This window comes from Vicugna pacos, chromosome 27, assembly GCF_048564905.1.
Source record: "Vicugna pacos chromosome 27, VicPac4, whole genome shotgun sequence".
Taxonomy (NCBI): domain Eukaryota; kingdom Metazoa; phylum Chordata; class Mammalia; order Artiodactyla; family Camelidae; genus Vicugna; species Vicugna pacos.
In genome coordinates, this window is record NC_133013.1 from 22,183,840 (window position 1) to 22,202,154 (window position 18,315).

General features: G+C 35.6%; 1 protein-coding gene across 3 annotated transcripts in view; it reads right to left on the reverse strand.

Annotated features, from left to right (window-relative positions):
* The window catches only part of ZFAND6 (zinc finger AN1-type containing 6), a 57,130-nt gene extending 39,274 nt beyond the window's left edge, over window positions 1-17,856 (reverse strand). Inside the window, exon 1 of one of the 3 annotated variants that reach the window (XM_072950909.1) lies at window positions 17,723-17,856. The gene's annotated coding sequence lies outside the window, so the exon portion shown is untranslated. The remainder of the gene's footprint in view (window positions 1-17,722) is intronic. The other 2 variants (XM_072950908.1, XM_072950911.1) reach the window with 2 other exon arrangements.
* Window positions 17,857-18,315: the final 459 nt, after the last annotated feature.

Below are 18,315 nucleotides of genomic sequence, written 5' to 3' on the forward strand. Positions count from 1 at the left end.
TAAACGGGATAAAAAAAGAATATAAACCAGGTGCCAAAATCCTCAATAAACAAAAGGATAATGTAGAGAAGATAATGGACTGGAGAAGTAGCCATGATAGAAGGATCACAGGCTTTTCACCTCGAAGAGCAATGGGACAAAGGGAGCTAGAAAACAACAGCCCTCACTCCCCTCCTGGAGTATGGAGGAATCAACAGCCACCACTTGAGAAGACCACAGAGAAGTGGCAGCCTTTGGGAAAGCTTCAGTTAGGGCAGGCAACAAAGGAATGATTCTGTGAAGAGTTAAGTATCTGAAACAACTGACATGTCTTTCAGTAGGGAAATGGATTAATACACTGTAGTTTATCCACACAATGGAGTATTATTCAGTGTTAAAAAGAAAGAAGATATCAAGCCATGAAGGAAACGTAAAGGTGTATTACTAAAAGAAAACAGCCAACATGAAGATGCTACATACTGTGTGATTCCAACTATGTAACATTCTAAAAAAGCAAAACTATAAAGACAGTGAAGTCAGTGATTATCACGGATGGAGGAGAAGGAAAGGATAAACAGGAGGACTATAAAGGATTTTTAGGGCAGTGAAATACTCTGTATGATACTATAATGATGCATACATCTCCTTACACATTTGCCCAAATCTATAGAATATAAAATACCAAAAATGAACCCCAATGTAAACTATGGATTTTGGGTGATAATGATGTGTCAATGTAGGTTCATCAATTTTAAAAAATAAACCACTCTAGTGAGGGATACTGATAATGGGGAAGACTATGCATGTACAGGGACACAAATGGCACACAGGTACTCTGTGCCTTCCTCTTAATTTTGCTGTGAACTTAAAACTGCTCTAAAAAACATTAAGACTTAAAAAAAAAGTTGATGCGTCTGATACAGTGTTTAGTACATGAGTTATAATTATTAAATTAATCCTCTTAACACTGTTGTCACCATTTCTCTGCATAGAAGACTTTGATAGTTCACCACTACTCATAGACACTTTATTTTTACATCCAGAGTATATCCTCCATGCCTCTTAACCACCTGAAGAATCCTAAAGAAAGTTGGAGCTTACTGGAGAAGTGGAAAATCACATGGCACCTGCTGAACCAAGAAAACTTGGGTGGGAACACCCAAGGTCCCACTCTTTACCATTCTTTACACTTTACCAAGTTTAGGGTTCTCCCTTTTCAGGTGACTAAAATAAAGCTTTTGACCTATATCCAAAATAAAAACGAAAAAATTTTAACAAGAAGGCGGCAGCAGCTCTATGTGGCCCAGGCAGTCTCAAACATATATAACCTTCAAGGGATGTCTCAGATTTTACTTTTTCTAATTTCCTGATTATCCTAGCTTACAGTGATTTTTCTCCCTGCTGAGCTTTTACAGCCATCATTTTTAACAAACCAGTTTGGCACTCAGTATTATACAATACTGACTTGTAGAACAGGAAATATTCATATGCCCCAACTTCATCCTTCAGGAAAGGACCAGTCTTTCAGCACTTTACAGATTCACCTGATTAACCTCTACACACACAGCTAAGAATTTGCTTATTGAAACACTTATTTCAGGCAATTAATGAGACCTTTTCAGCGTAGGTTTTCATTTTAAATACTCTGCCAAGAATTATTTTTCCTACTAAGAGTGAACATATTTTATAAAGTTCTATAGATATTAAGATTTGGTTCTCACTGAGAAGAAGCACATTATATATTTTAAGCAATAATCTAAAATTTTAATTTATCATTCTATTTATCAAAGCTAAGTAATAACATTATTTTCAATTTCATGTTTTATTATTATTATACAAATATATTATTATAACATTTAAAGTCTACTAAAAGAGCTGTTGACATTTTTATTATTTAAAAAAAAAGCAAGAGATTACTCTGGATAGTAAATATGCCAAATTAAAACCTGAGAGTAGCAATGGCATTTTCTAACTGTAAAATACTTCAATGGTAAAAACAAAAACTTCTGCTTTTATAATGGGCAACCATGGTTTTTATTAAAAGTTTATAGTTACATTAACTTCTAATCATAGTTAAGAATTTAAACCCTTCAAAGATACAAATATTTACCTATATTTTCAAAAGCTCTATCCATTTGGTGTTTTTCTTTTAACATCAAGTTTCTTTCACAGCTCTAGATAAAAAGGGTTTGGGGGGGAGGTTGTCCAATGGAAGTCTTTTGCCTTAAAATATGTTGGAGGGAAACAGTGGAGAGAGATAGAGGTAAGAAACAAGATACTCAAAATGAAAATGATTCCAATTCAACCACCTCTCAGTTTACCTCAGTTTTCTTTCTAGATATGATTAGCTGCAGTATTTAACTTCTTTGATGATTTGATGTGAAAAAAAATATGTAGCCTATTTCTCTACCTATAAGTTATTCACAGGTAGATGCTTTATACACCTGGATGCAAAAATTAAGGTCCTGGCTAATAGCTATTTAAGTAGGTCATTAGCATTTCAAATAGCTCAGATAAAGTGCTTTCATACTTTCCCTAATCTTTCTCTTACAGAGCATGGCCTCAAAGCTTTTATTAAATGTGAAGAATTCCACAGCTTTGAAATTCAAAACTAACCACATATGAAAAACTATCTTTATTTTCAATGTCTCATTCTTTTATCTTACATGCCAGGGATGCCAAAATGTCTTTTTTTTTTAGAATGTTTCAAAAAATTGTCAGAAATGCTTCTTTGAAAATATATGTTTTCCTTAAAGCACTTTTAAGGTTTAGGCAACAAGTTTTGAGCATGTCCTAGAAGGAGAAACTGCAAATAGCTGGTTAGAGGATGAAATGGAGGGGGAGAGTGAGGGGGGATGGCGAAGTAAGCCAGGGTTAGCTTAGGAAGATACACGGCTCGGTGGTTAAAAGAAAGGACTTTGATCTGACAAACTTCAGTTTAAAGTATGCCAACCACTTACCAGCTAAGGTGACTCTGGACAAATAAGTAAGCATTTCTAAATCATCTCACTTGTTAAATGAAAGTAACAACACTTCTCCTTAAGGTTGTTTGGCGATGACCTCAGAGAATGCTTAGCACAGAATTAGCTGGTATTATTATTCACCCTAGGTAGTTAAGAAAGTTCAAAGGGCAATAAGGAATCACTAAAGAATTTTAAGCAGAGAGACAGACGTGACTGTATAGTGAAGAACGTATTACATACACAGAGCCAAAACTGGGAGTGAAGGTCAGTCAGGATGCTGTTTTAGTAATCTAAATGTGAAACCACAGCATGACGTATGCTAAGACAGTGAAGAAAAAGAATGGATGGATTCTAGAGTTCCTACGGATTTAAAATTGATAGGAAGTTGTGGCTAATTGGGAATGACACCTGAGTTGTGGCTTGGATGGTAGCACACCACCCATTTACTGTGACAGGAGGGAAAAAAGAGTTTGAGGGATACTGTTGGGGAGGACAAAGTAAGCAGTTAAGTTTAGCTTTCTTGAGTTTAATATAGGTATGGAAGAAACACTCATGAGCTGAGTAAATAGGGGCCTTAAATACAAACAAAAAATTGGGATTGATACGAATCTCGGTCATTCTGCTGCAACATGGATGGACCCAGAGATTGTCATACTACATGAAGTAAGCCAGAAACAGAAAGAAAAATACTATATAATACCATTTATATATGGAATCTAAAAAAAAAAGAACAAATATGAACTTATTTACAAAACAGAGACAGACACAGAATACAAACTTATGGTTGAGGAGGGGTTCAGAAGGATAAATTGGGAGTTTGGGATTTGTAGATACTAAATACTATATATAAAACAGATAAACAAGGTGCTATTGTACAGCCCAGGGAACTATATTTAATACTTTGTAATGGCCTATAATGAAAAAGAATATGAAAAGAAATATATGTGTATAAATGAATCATTATACTGAACACTAGAAATTAACATAACATTGTAAATTGACTATACTTCAATTAAAAAAAAAAAGACACCAATCCCAGACTCATTAATATATATAGGGTGTTGACTGTATAACTGGAGATTACCCAATAAATATAGAGCGAGAAGAGTACTAAGGTCAGAATCCTATGAAATTCCAATACTTAATGGTTGTAAAGAAGAAACACTCGTAAGGACAGAGATAACAAACAGAAGAAAGCCCAGGCATGTCATTAAACTTATGGGAGGAGTTTCAAGAAATAAAGAGTAGTCAACAGTGCTAAATTCTACTGAGAAATCAAGTACTCACAAAAAACCATGGGCAGGGGGCAGTACTCAATCAAGGTGCCTATTTGAGGAGGAAAAAAAAGGTATAGAAGAGAGAGATGGATCTGGTCCCTTCTACCAAAACATTACTAACCACAATAATGTTTTGAGTTCATTTTTTTCTGATGACATACAAATGCAGAAAGTTAGATTCAGACAGAGATTCAATATACACATATTTAATGTTAATAAATCAGCATTCCTAAGTAATCAAACTCCTAAAACATTTACCTACTTTTATAAAGAAGCCATACAGGAAGAACACTGCAAAACTGTAAAGTCCCCTACTATACAGAACAAAGAGAACTTGTAACTACTAAGCCACTGTTTCCAGGTTCTTTCAAGTTTTACCAACTTAATGCCCATTAAAATTTTTCCTTATGTCATTTAGAAAAAAAAAATCACTGTATTCCCCTCGAATGGAAACTAACAACAGAGACTTTGAATGCATTTAGAATCCCTCCTCTAGATTACTTTTTTCTCCATTCTAAAAGAAAAAACAAGTTATCACTGTTATCTTGCCTCAATGCTAGGTCATTTAGAAATGATTCTTCTCCCTATAGAAAACTGGTTTCTACACTCTGAATGAAACCAAGGTACTAAAAGGATACTCCCTAGTTCTGTTAACCAGAGACCATTACAGTAGACTTACAGCAGAGAAACAATGAAAGATTATCTGTTCGCAAAGTTCTAACGTTCCCAGAGTACTAGAAGAGAAGGTAAGTATCCGTTAAAATGTAATCTACAGCCAAATTTGAAATGACTTCCACTGAAACTGTTCTATTTACAATTATCTTCATCTCTACCTGGCAGCAATAAGATGAATCTGTTAAGAAGAAAATGAAATACATCTTCTCAAATTCAGAGCAAAGGAAATGTAATATAAATATTTAAGCACCAACATAAATTTTAAATATTCAAGTGAAACTCAAACAGTTGTTCTATTCATGAATAGATTATCTATCCAGCAAATTTAAATGCACAGAAAATATATTTCATAAGAATTATTTCACTAATTAAAAGTGATGAGTTTTAACTTTTTTCTCTTTTATTCAAAATGTTAAAACCAAAGTATCTGGAAAAATCAAACTCTTAAGCCGTGACAAACAAAATAGACATTAAAAAAAAAACACCAAAAAACTTCCCCAAAACAAACACCATGACCAACATACCAACAGTAGCTCTGAAAGTTAGAGATACTAAGTTTATTACCAAAAATTTACAGAGTAAGTTATTTAAACTGCAAAATGGGCAAGACTATTCAAAAATTATACATGCTCAACTACTGGCTGCATCAGTGAGAGCTTAACCCATGACTTATCATTGGATTGGCTCCCACTTACAAATTAAAATTAGAATTTTTAAATGTCTTGAATTTTTCTTTAAAACAATTTTTTAAGTTTATTCTCGAACATTGTTAAGTTTGTTTAAGTTCATATCCTAAACACTTACAGCCTTTTCTATTCAACATACTAAATGGCAAGAGTATACACAACTCCAGTTACTGCTGAACAAATGCTCTTAAAGACAAACAGAAACAACACAGGTCTAGTAACACACTGTGTGTGGGAAGTTTCATTACTTTCAACTAAAAATCTATGAAATACTGAAAAGGTGCTGTTATGACATTTAAAACCTAGGTCTATACATACTAATTGTTTCTATATTGTACTTAAAAAAATCAGAAATGCACAAAAAGTGACAAAGGCTATTCAAACTTGTTCAGCCCCCTCTCTAAAAATGTTTCTGATATACCTTCTTAGAAGAAAGTGTATCTTCTGGTATGTGTTTACCATAAGAAATGTACTGAGAAAAGCTGGCGTGAACAACGCCAATGTAAAATATTAAGTCTTGTACTTAACTGATAGCAATACATATAAGCGATACACATATAAGTAACCAACAAAGATATAATTTTCACTTAAGTGGGTAAACATTTTTCCAGTTTCCTTCAGCTGATTTTAATGTCCAGAAAATGGATTTAGATCCACCTACATTTTGGAAAATGGAATTTAAAACAGGCTATTAGTTTAGGTAAAAACTAATCAACAAGTCAGACAGCTTCAGAGGCATATTTAATATAACACTTAAGAGGCTACGCATTAGAGAAATTTTGAAGCACATTCTTCTGGTGGCAATATAAACTGGAATAAACTTTTGAAAAGCAATTTGGCCACTGAAGTGTTTATATCCTTTGATCTAAGTAAGTCCACACCAGGGGATTTTTCCAAAAGAAATCAAGAGGAAAATGTTTCAAAATTTACACAAAGAAGTTTGTTCAATGCAATACCATGATGTGGTGAAAAATAAGGAACAATCTAAATGTAACACAGGCAAAAAACTAGGTAAATTAAAGTCCCATTAACCTAACCCATATAGCAAATGAAATGAAAACAATTTTAATAACAGATGATACAGTTTAATGTAAAATATGAAACTGTACTTATTTACAATTACGGAAAAAATACAAGAATATGGTAAGGTACAGAATGGAAGAGGAAAAAAATAAGACTACCTCACAATGATCTTCTTGTGGATATCAGGGTGACTTTTCCTGATTTTATTATTACAGTATTGCTTAAGCAATAGATGGAACAGAAAAGCATTAATTTAAAACCTTTTGCATGAACTGGAAGAAGCAGCACAGCAAATACAAGTATACGGACTGAAATGCTCAGGTGGCATTTGGACTGATTATTGAAATTATTCTATATTAATTTCTATGAGATCAAAGAACAATATAAAGAAAAGAGCCTCTAAAGAAAAATTCTGGCAATGAAACATAGTGCAATTATTTCATAAGTTTAAGAAATGTCAATAGATTCATATATACTTTTTAAAGTTTTGGTAGCCTACCAGAGCTCTTTAACATATGAATCCATTTATTTCCTGTTTCAAAGGGTGTTAATTACTCTACCTATACCTTTGAAAGAAATCAAGTTTGAAAGGAAAAAGTTACCTTGCTCTATATAAATCAATGATCTTTTTTAAAAACAAAACTAAAATTATCAGCTTATTAAAAATGCCAACATTATCTCTAAATTTAAAATATACTAAAGTTTAAAAAAAGGGGAGGTGTGCTGGGGGTAAAAAAGAAAATTAAACCGTTGGCATTTCAATTCTTTAAAAAGAACAAATTTAAGCCTACCACATGTATCTTTTAGCAACTTAGTAACATTTTAAGTTTAAGGAAAATGACATATCAAACAGACTTCTTCAAGATGTCATTTATAAAAACTGACAAATGACTCTTCAAACATCCAATCCAAGAGAAAAAGCCCGTTACTGGAGATGATTTTTATTCAAGCATTTTTTAATGACACTTAAATTCTGAACTAAAAATAATGATACAGAAAGTCAAGTTTGATTCTCTGAACACCTATTTCCTGTCCAAACAGCCCTTTTGTTCTGCTTCCCTGCTTAATTTTAATGTTCGGTTTGCATCAGAAAATAGCAACAATGACAAAACCTAGCATATACAGAAGCATAAAGGAGCAAAAGTGTAAAATAAAGGATCATTAAAAGATTAGAACAAAAATCCTACCAACAAAACCTCCACAATTTTCTGTTTGCTTCACCTCAGATTAACTTCACTTGAAGCTGTACTCCAAAGCAACCAAACCTGAATACCAAGCTCCACCTTCTCCAATTCTAGTGGCTGAAGAGTAAAATCTCCTCCCTATTAGTGAAACTGAAAATTGTGATTGGATACAGCTAATATCCATTATTTTAAAGAACTTTTCCTTGCTAGCAGGTTAGGTTAAACACACTAAAACCCCTTGGATAAGCTGGTTTCTTAAAGAAACAGTAGGTTATGTTTCAGTTTTCCCATCATATACTATTTGCTTACTCTTTTGTCTAGGTAAAAAATAAATAAACCAAGTAACAGCAAAGAAAATCTCACAGAAGAACTGTTAATTTGCAGTTCAGTGACCAATTGTTAAAAATACCATGTTTTTAAACCAAATCACTTGATATTTTCACAGAGCCATTAAGGTGAAGTTATGGTTTATAAAGACAAGACTCTTTTCAATAGAGTTCACATTTTGCATGAAAATTTTAAAAATGGCATCAGAAAATCCACTGCAAAATTTTGCTAGGAAGAATAAAACAGTATTTTCTCAAAGACAAACGTAAGACCACAAAACTCAAGTGAAAATATCCAGCACTAAAATACTGAATGCAAAAGATTCATTTCTACGCTATCAAATTAACTGATACTTGTATGTTCTCAGTACCACAAAAGAGTAAAATTTTCAGTGACGTTAAAGATTGATATTTCTATTTAAAACTGGAGAAAAAATGAGGCAGAAATTATTGTTTCTATATCACCACATTCTCAGGTCTGCCGTCTGAGTGTTTTGAAAGCTTAAGGCTTATCCTTTGCAAATGGGTATCAATGAAAGGAAAAGGCAACTTGTTCTAATGGACATGTTCAAGTATAGAGTTTGGGATGGTTTAAGTTCTTTTTTAAAAAATTGTTGTTTTTTACAAGAGGAAAGTGGACACTATTTTACACTCTACATAAGTATTATTTTAGGGAGGCATGGGAACCCTAAGGTACAGCTGAAGGTTATACTCCTCTTAAAATACTAAGTTATGTTAAATGTTATTTTTACTATAGAGATTCTAAAGAGATTCTGACTTTTCAACAAAAAAGATCTACAGTCACTTTGTACATTACTAAATTTGCTGTATTTTATTATGTTTATTTTAATTAGAACTGTTTATATTTTTAATAGCTTGGCCCATTTACTATTACTCTGATATTAATCATTATCTGATTGAATGGCATTTTGATAATATTCACCTCTACCAAATATTGACCTATTTATAAAAACAAATTCAAAATTATAGCAAATTAGGGTAGCTCCTTCCTAAAATACACTTTCAATAATTTTATATGAAAATTTCTAATTTAAATTTATTTTCTAAATTTAAAATCCTACAAGCATTTTTTTCTCAAAGAAAATTCATATAGTAGAACATAAAGCCAACAAACTTGTTTTGAATACAAAGAGAAGCTTTTGTAAGAAACTAAAAATTCACATAATTGCAACTAGACATGAATATGGAATAATACCCCGCAGAAGCCCAAACAGCTGCATAATCTATTATGCCTTTTAAGTGGACAAATTGAAAGAGCCAATTCACAGAGGTCTAGTCCCAAGATCCTTTGCAAGGATTCACAGCTTTGAATGCTCAGTACTTCACGAGTCAAGTTCAGGTTTTCCTCCCACTGTGTGGACACTTGCAAAAGGACACTGGCAGCAGAAGAGGTACAGGAGCAAACAACAGAAGAAATACATAATTTGCGTTACAGCATAAAACTTGAGTTACACTATAAAACAAGTTTTAGGTGGCCAAAATTTTTACAAGGTTACAGAAAAACAGATGGCAAACATTTTAATCTTAAAATCTGGCAAAATTAAAATTAGTAGACAGTTATGGGAACCAAATGAACCTTTACTCTAACATCAATTTTTCACGACAAAGTTAACCATTTGTGTAAAACAAACATATAGTACATACACTAATCCAACACCAAGACCACTATCAATCTATAACCAAAAGAAAAAGAAATACAGACTTAGATTGTTCAAAGATCTCCAGGGCCTACTTGAAAGAACTTCAAGTTAAGAAATTTCATTTTAGATGGCTCACAGGTTAAAATCCTTCCTCTTCTAAATCAGTAGTAGAAGAAAACAACAGCAAAAATAAAAAGAAAGCAGTACCACAACTGAGATTATTTGAAAACAATATTGCTTCAGAGGAACAAGGAGGCTGCAAAGCTTCAAGGCTCCCTGATCGCATGTGACAATACCACTTTTTGAACATCAAGTATTCAAAGGACATATTGTATATTTTTTGTGGTAGTTCAGCGGCTTCCCCAAACTTATCAACTGAAAACAATTCAGAAGAGAACAAGCCACTGAAAAACTTGGCTTCATTTCATTTTTTTATTAAAAAGACCCTATATAAAGAATCAATACCTATACTATTAGGAATAACTTTTGGTACGTACAGAGAGAACAGGGTGAAAATGTCCTTGGAATTTTTAAGGACTAAAATAGCTCAAACTATCCTTCCTACAACAGAAATTAATCCTTGGTAGTATCCCTGGGCACTTCAGGTAGTTTAGGGAATAGTTGGTGAAAGGACCACCCTGGTATTAGCAAAACATGACTAGGGTCACTAAGCGTAAAGTCTGAAAACCACCAACTGACGGACAAAAAAAATGTTTTTTAAATATTTTCCTGACAAATACACAGTGTCTACAAAAGTGAGGTATGTATTTGAGTTTGCTGCTCCTGATGAGTATCTTCTAACTCGTTAAGGGAAAAAAAAAACCACAAGATGAGTATTAGGGGAAGTGGGAGGGTGGTGATGGTCCATTTAGCAAATACTAAACACGAAGGAAACTTTAAAGAAACCAATAGATTAAGAAAGCATAAACCAAGCTGACAGAAGAGGTATCATTCCTTAAGGTAGTAAATTGCTCTTAAATCTAAGGGAATAAACAAGGTCACCAATAAATGTAAATTAAAACGGAACAGAAAAAATAATATTGAGACTGAAACATAAGTAAAGGAAAAAGCATTCATATAATAGTCAACTGTTTAAATAGTCATAAATTTTCATGTGTCAAATAACACACAATAGATCACCTAAGTAAACTGCTAGACACAGAAAACTGACAGAGAACAGATTGGCAGATTTTAAATTCCTTCTCTTTAGATGCCTAAGCCAGAAAAAAATAACCAAAAGATAAAAAGATGATGCACAGCGATTAGTTAATAAGGTTAATTTTTTATACAGTTATCAAAAGAAAAGCTTTTCTCAACAGAAAAATTTTTTAAATTATTGTCATGAGGAATACCAACAATTTTAAAAAGTAAAATCTGAACAGGTAGTGTTCTTTGACGATTATACAATAACATTCAAAGCCAACATAAAAGTTTACTCCATCAAACTTTTCAAACACCTACTATATGTTGGGCACTAGCTGCTGTGGTGAACTTTTGGATGCCAGTGTAGACCAGTGCTGTCAAGCAGAAATATAATGAGAGCCACGTGCAATTTTCAATTTTCTAGTCGCCACATTACAGCAGTAAAATAAAGTTAACAGGGATAATAGCTCAATTTAAAAAATACTGATTACATATTGAAGTAATGCTATTTTCCAGTTTTGTGTTAAATAAAATGTTTTATGTTAAATAAAATTAATAATGTTTTATTAAAATAAACATTTTAAAAATTGAGCTATTTTTCCTGTTTTGTACCAGAAATCAAGTTCATTATTTCACTTATAGCACATCTCAGTTCAGACTTGCCATATTTCAAAAGCCAGATGTGGCTACTTAAACTTAAATAAAATACTGAAGCTATTAGCCACATGATTACTTATAAATTAAGATAAATTTCTATCATTGCAACAGACTCTATCTCTGCTCTCCATTATAATATAGTCACTAGTCACATGTGGTTACTGAGCACCTGATATATGACTAGTAAGACCAAGGGTACACATTTTTAATATTAATTTTGGTAAATTTATAGTCACAAGCGGTTAGTACCTACCAGATTGGAAAGCATTAGCTCTAGAAGAAAAAGACGCTGAAACAAATCACAAGCCAATTAATGAATCGCAGTTGTTATAAGTATTTACAAATAAAGAAATATCCAATGTGAAATGAGCAAATAAAGCCAACATAAGAACTTAACTTCTTTTGCCAATATTAAGGGTTAATCCATCAAAAAAAAATCACAATTAAGCAAAAGGGAACAGCACATGCAAAGATTCTGAGTGGGAGAAAAGAGAAAATACAGTAGAAATAAGGAAGGAAAATACCAAGGAGTAAAATAATCAAAGTTATTTGTCGGAGACTGATTTGGATCACAGAATATAAACAGGATAGGAAGATGGCGGAAAAGTAGAAAGCAGCCTTACCACCTGGAAATAGTTAAGTCCCCCAAATAAGTCTTGCAGTAAACCTTGTCCCACTCTCCCCACTCAGTAAACTCCAGTCATCCCAATCTTCAGTCAAATCCTAAACCAAGCCAGGCACTTTTTGCCCCCTTTGTGCTAGCAGCTCTCTTCACTTAGGAAACTTCCCCCAGCACTTTCTTGATCTCAGAACTCAGAATCACAGCTCCACATTTTCTACACAGGACAAGCTGTGGGGCAGTAATCCAACTGGAAGACAGGGGAGGGACGGGATGGGGGTGGCGGTTTGAGTCTGTCTGCAAGGCAATTTTTACAAAAAATTTTACAGAAGAAATTCAGTGTGTGTGTTTTTTAAAATTTCTGACAGACTGGGGAAAAGCTAAAGAAACTACCCAAACACACCTTAGCATCATCACTGACTTTAAATGTTAAATCCTCAGAATGACAGTCTCAGAACATCCATCCAGCACCTTTCAATCTCTATCAGCACATACTGTTCTTTTTTTACTAGCACTTGTCAAAATCTGAAAAATCTTTACTCATTGGTCTGTTAATACCCTAGCTCTTCCAACAGACTGTAAACTCCATGAGAGCAAAGACCCTGTATCATTCATTTTTGTATCCTTAAAACTTAGCACAATGTTCAACTAGTATGGAGCAGTGGTTGATAAGAATGAAAACTGCAACTGCAGAGATTTTAATAAAAATATTACATGTCAAAATTTAAGGAATAGCTAAAACTAGGCTCAAAGAAAAACTTAATGGCATTAAAAAATTTTTATTGTACAACATAAAACATTAAATATAGAAATGATACAATTTTTTTTTGAATTTGAAACTTCAAAAACAACCTGAAGATCCTAAGCAATCAACTAAAAAACTCGAAGACTAACGAAGCAACAATCAAAAACTTGCAGGGAAAAAAGTGAAGGGAAGACAACAATAACAAAACGAAAACACATTATTACTCTCAGTTACTAAAACAATATGCACTGATATAGAATCACTGGTATTGAATAAAAGCTAAGAAGAACCAAATATATATGTATTTAGTACATGATAAAGGTATGAAATTCAGGCAAAAAATGTTCACATGCTTTGACTAAGCAATTTTAAGACTGAATCCTAAAGAAATGAGAAATACAGAGAGATTAGCTCTTAAATACATGCACCCCAATGTTCACAGCAGCACTATTTACAATAGGAATGATATGGAAACAACCTAAATGTTCATTGACAGATGACTGGATAAAGGTTGTGGTGTATATAAACATACACTCAATGGAATACTATTCAGCCATAAAATGAATAAAATAATGCCATTTGCAGCAACATGGATGGACCTGGAGATCGTTATTCTAAGTGAAATAAGCCAGAAAGAGGAAGAAAAATACCATATGATATCACTTATCTATGGAATCTAAAAAAACAAACTTATTTACAAAACAGAAACAGACTCACAGACATCATAGGAAGGGATAAATTGGGAGTTTGAGATTTGCAGATACTAACTACTATATAACAGATAAACAAGGTTCTACTGTATAGCACAGGGAACTATATTCAGTATCTTGTAGTAACCTGTAATGAAAAAGAATATGAAAAGGAATATATGTATGTGTATATATATAACTGAAACATTATACTATACACCAGAAGTTGACACATTGTAAACTGCCTATACACTTCAACTTAAAAAAAAAAAATTTAGCTCTTAAGATGGTCTTCACCACACTTAATAGTGAAAAAAAGGACAAACAAGTTACACACAATAGGTGACTAGTTAAGTTACAGTACTTTCATGAGATGAAATGGTATGTACTTTTTAAAAATTATATTTTAATATATGAGGATCTAATAGTAAATATGAGGAAATCCCTGCCCTCAAGTAGTTTACATTCAAGCAGGGGATACAGACAATAACCAAATAAATCATTTCAGATGACAGGTTCTGTCTGTCATCTGAACAGACAGGTTCTGTCTGTCTGAAATGAAGAAGCGTAACACAGTCATCAGGGGAGATGGTCTGAGAAGACATTTCAGAAGGAATGAAATTTGAGCAAAACATGATTGAGTGTTTCAGGCAGAAGGAAAAACAAATTTAAAGAGAACTCAGCTTGGCATGCTCATGAACCCCCAAAGACAAATATTGCTGGAGGTGCATGAGTCAGGGGAGAGTGGCAGGAGATAAGTCTATGAGGTTGGCAGGCCTGACAGTCTACAGCAGCACCAATCTGTAGCCTAAGAAGTACTTTAAGTGGAAAACACAAAATGAATTGTGAAGACAGTTTGAAAAAAGGAAAATAAATATCCCATTAATAATTTCTTATACTGATTACTTACTGAATCATAATTATTTTGGGCTAAAAAATATTTTACCTCTTTCTCTTTTTTTTTGTAAATGTAGCTATCAGAAAATTTTAAGTTACTTGCGTGGCTCCCATTTGTAGTTCCTATTCTATTTCCATTGGACATTGCTGGTCTAGAGTATACAGGCCATAATAAATGTTTTAATTTGTGTACTGAAAAGTCATTGGAGGGTTTTAAGTCTGGAAATAAGGTAATCTAATTTTTACATTTAAATGATTGCTCTGCAGAGGAACAGCAAGTAGAATGCACGGGCCAGAATGTTGAAGCAAAGATACCAGTTAGGTGACTACTATTACCATCTTATGTGCAGTAAAGGTGTTAAGACATATAATTGGGATACTAGAAGCAGCCTAGGTTTGTTTATAATTCAACTTTTAATTGTTTACAACATGAAGAATACACACAAACAGAAAGACTGGGGGTATATCTACCAAATTTAATGATTATTTATTCTTTGTAACTTTTTTGAAAGTTTGGGGGTAAAATGCCCTTATAATAAAATATAAAAATGAGCCTTTCATTTTTTGTTTTTGTTTTAAAAAGCAGTACAAAATAGCCCTATCAATACAAAGCATCCTGATATCTGTCTGCATACTGCTTAAAAAAAAAATCAAACTGTCTCTACTCCCATGCCTTTAAATAAATCAATGTATTCAAGATATAAACTCATGTCACACGCGCGCACACACACACCATTGTCAAGAAGTTAATACTGCTCCCTGTTTTGTCTTTGAATTGCTGTTAGCATGATAAATAAAACAGAATCACTCTAGAAACATACCTTGGGGCACTCCCAAATCTAAGGCTAAAGGAAATAAAAAGTACTTAAATGTGTGGTTAACACATCCTGATACTCATCACACATCTTTCTCCAAAAATGTTCCAAAGGACATACTCACCATAATTCCACAGAGTAACACTTTGGCCCTAATCCTTTTCCTTAAAGGCTCTGCCACTTGATAGGTGCTTCCCTTAACTAAAGTCTGTATAACTGAAAGGATAAATTTAGGACAGGTTTCTTTTACATGAGTATGCTAAGGCACAAGTGAAGTTTTAATTAACTTGCCAGAGATTACAAAGAGGGGATGGGGAACACAGAGTGATTTATTTTACATCCGTTCAAATGTTTTTTCCTACCATATTTACTTTTGGCATTAAAAAAGGAAATAGCAAATAGTGCCAGACTTCTTACCATGGGATTTCCAAGGAAAAGATTCATTATATACAGATTAACAGGAATCTTGGTTTCTCATGCAAATGTTCAAAAACTACCAACTAACCACCGTGGCTATGAATCTTCCATTAAAACATAAAAGAGAACCTAAGTTTTTCATTTTATTTCTAGTATTTCAATCTACTTTACTTCTGACTACCTAAAGACTTTCCAATGCAATCTACATTATTTACTCTAGAGAAACTCTTGCACGAGGAGACAGGAAACCAGAAATGTTCATAACGCACAGTTGTTGATAGCAAACAAAATCAAAAACATAATCTAAAGGCCCATGAGTTACGGAAGATTAATACAATACTGTACAGCAATAAAACCAGTGAAATACAATCACATACTATTTTTATAAAGCTCAAAAGAAAAAGCAAACTGAAAACACTGAACTTAAACGTATGCGATGAAACTTAAAAAAAATAAGGAATGGTAAACAAAATCCACTAGACTGAAATGATTACCTCAGTAAGGAGAGGCAGGGGTATAGGACAGATAAGAAACTCATATAAACAGATGCAAGTTTTGGTAATGTTCCAGCACTTGGGGGGGGAGGGATCTCGGATTTTTAAGTTACATTTTATCTCTTTATTTTGTGTTGTGTGTATTCATACTTCTGTGGTACTAAGTATATTTTGAACACTTTTAAAAACAGCTTTATAGAAGTACAATTGACCTACAACAAAATGCACATATTTAAGTGTAAAAAGTGATCAGTTTTGACACAGGAAATGATCACCACAATCAAGATAATAAACCATCAACCCCTAAATAATCCTCCTGCACACTTTTGTGATCCCTGCCTCGTTTAAATATATTTTAAAACGTTAAAAGAAAAAAAAACATAAAAAGACAACCTGTTTGGGAAACTTAAATGAGCATATTCTGTAGAAAGAGAACATTTTCCTCTGAAGCCCAGGACTATCAGTAACTCTTCAAGTGTCCTAAAATTGGTAACATAATTATTACATAACCTTAAAAGTGTATAGTATTTTACATTAAAAAATCAAATTCCGAATTTGATTTGAAGGAGGAATTTAAACCTCTTTCTCAGATCATTAAACCATTAAAAACTAACCAGATTTCACCGCCAAACAACTTTAAATACAAACGGTCTACAGGTAACCCCAAGCCCTTAACTTCTTCACATTGTTGAACTTTGTAATTGTGAAGATGTATCATCACAGCGTCCTCATCGTGTGGTTTAGCACAAAATTTCAAAACAAAGTTAAAATCATTTCAAATACAATATTCTTCTGTAGCTGTTTACGCAGCTAGAAGCCAATTAGAAAAATACTGTTTGAGGGAAGAGCAATTTCAGAAATCCTGAGTGTACCAAACAGGAGCAGAGGAAAAAGAGGCCAACCCCCGATCCCCTCTCCCAGTCTGACTTGCTAGACCGTCACCCCTCGCCGGCTTTTGAAACCGCGACAGGTGAAAAACATTCCAAAAAGGACTCAGGCTCGGAGACGCGGTGCGGGGAACTCGACTAGGGCTGGTGACAGGGACGCGCCCCAGGGGGCCCGGGGTCCCTCCGACCCCCACCCGCCAACTGCTCGGAATGCGGTCAGAGCGGCGAGCGCGGCGGCCCCCGAGGCCCGCAGAGAGTGGGGGTCGCGACCTCGGCGCGCCTCCACCCAACACCCCCGCCACCGACGGGAAGCCCGGGTCCGCGAGCGCCCGCCGAGCTCCCGCCCCTGGCCCCGGGGCAGGGAAGCCCCTCGCCCTTCAGCAAACTCCCTGCCCGGGCCCGGGAACCAGCGGCCGGCGGCGGGCCCACCACCTGCTGCGCCCGCCGGCCGCCCTCCGCTTCCGGCTCGCCAGCGCCGGGAGGGGCCGGGGGCGGGCCTCGCCTCGCCTCAGCCGGGTGGGGGAAGGGAGCGGGAGGGAGAAGGTTGGCGCCGGACGCCCGGGGCCCACGGGCCGCGCTCCTCACCTGGCGGCGGCCCTCTCCGCCTGACGCGCTGCCCGCCGCCGCCGGTCGCCGCCGGTGAATGGGGACAGGTGAGGCCGCCGAACCCCTGCTCACTCCGGCCCCGCCGCCGCCGCCGGCCCCTCCGTCCGCTGTTTATTAAACTTTTCTGTTTGGTTGTTCGGCCTGTGACGCGACCGCGGGAGAGAGCTCTGGGATTGGCCGGCGCCGGGCGCTGACGCGGCACCCCTCCTCCCGCAGCCTAATTATTACCGGCCCGGGCGGAGCCGCAGGCCGGAGCAGGCGGGGAGGGGCGGGTCCGAGGCTCGGAGCGCACGGCGATTGGCCGCGGCCCAGAGAAGAGGCGGGCGGAGCGAGGGGAGACGCTCCTCCGCCCTCTCCGCCTCCACTGTCCCTTCCTATGTCCTTTCTGGGGGGCCCCTCCCTCCGCCTTCTCTCTCCCTCCCACAGTGGCGGGAGAACGATTCGAAGGGTCCCGAGGAGGTTATGTGGGTCTGGGGCAGTAATTTCAGGTCCTCGGGTACCTCGAAGGGAGTGGCATGTTTCTAACCGGATTGAGGAGCCAGAAAGAGTTGAACTCCACCTGTCAATTTTGC